Below are 897 nucleotides of genomic sequence, written 5' to 3'. Positions count from 1 at the left end.
CTATAAGATAGGATGATGAATGAGAAGAATCTTTTGTTAATTCGTTAATTCTAAATTATAAAATAATTCTGGTATTGTAACCGGATGGCTTCTAAAATGTTGACACAAAAAAAATTCGCTGATTTTAACATCCATCATTAAGACAACAATACAAAATGATATTGTTAATGTCTTCTCTCCCTTAACATCTTTATTTAATCTTTTCTCTTTTTTTCCTTTTTTTTGTTTTAAAGTAGTTTTCTGGCCAAGTTTTTTTTTGTCTTAGGCAAACACTTAAGCAATAAAGTTATCAGGCTTCTAGCCCAAAAAAATTTCCTAAAGTTTGGATAACTTTTTTATCTATATAAAAATTACATAGTAAGTCATAATGATTAATCACTAATGCTGTTCGTTTCATCATATACTGTTATCAGTTATCGATACGTTAGATGAAATAAACAATATTCATATGTTAGATTCGAGTAATATTTGAGGTATAAAGGCGCTAAATATGTTAAAAGATGGAACTGTTATAATTTCATTTTTAATTTTATTTTAATTTCACTTAAAATAATACTTAGTGATTTGTGGAGTATTTGCAAATTTGAACTGCTTTAAAACTTCTCATGAATGACAGGTCAGCAGAGAAATTTCAATCTTATTTAAAATTTTAATAATTAATCAATTCAATGAATCAATTAATCCGTATTAATGATGGATAAGCTTTGGATAGTTGCATCATTGTCAATTCGTAAATGCATCGCTCTTATTTGCTGCGATAATTTTCTAGCTATGTATTAAAATTTTTCAAATTTTAAGGTTGCAAAAGAAGTAAAGATATTTAAGAGTAAAAATAAATGATGTACCGTTCTTCTTATTCTTCTTCTTCTTCTTCTTCTTCCTCTTATTATTATTATT

The sequence above is a fragment of the Loa loa genome (assembly GCF_000183805.2).
Source record: "Loa loa unplaced genomic scaffold supercont3.69, whole genome shotgun sequence".
Taxonomy (NCBI): Eukaryota; Metazoa; Nematoda; class Chromadorea; order Rhabditida; family Onchocercidae; genus Loa; species Loa loa.
This window is presented reverse-complemented; position numbering follows the sequence as displayed.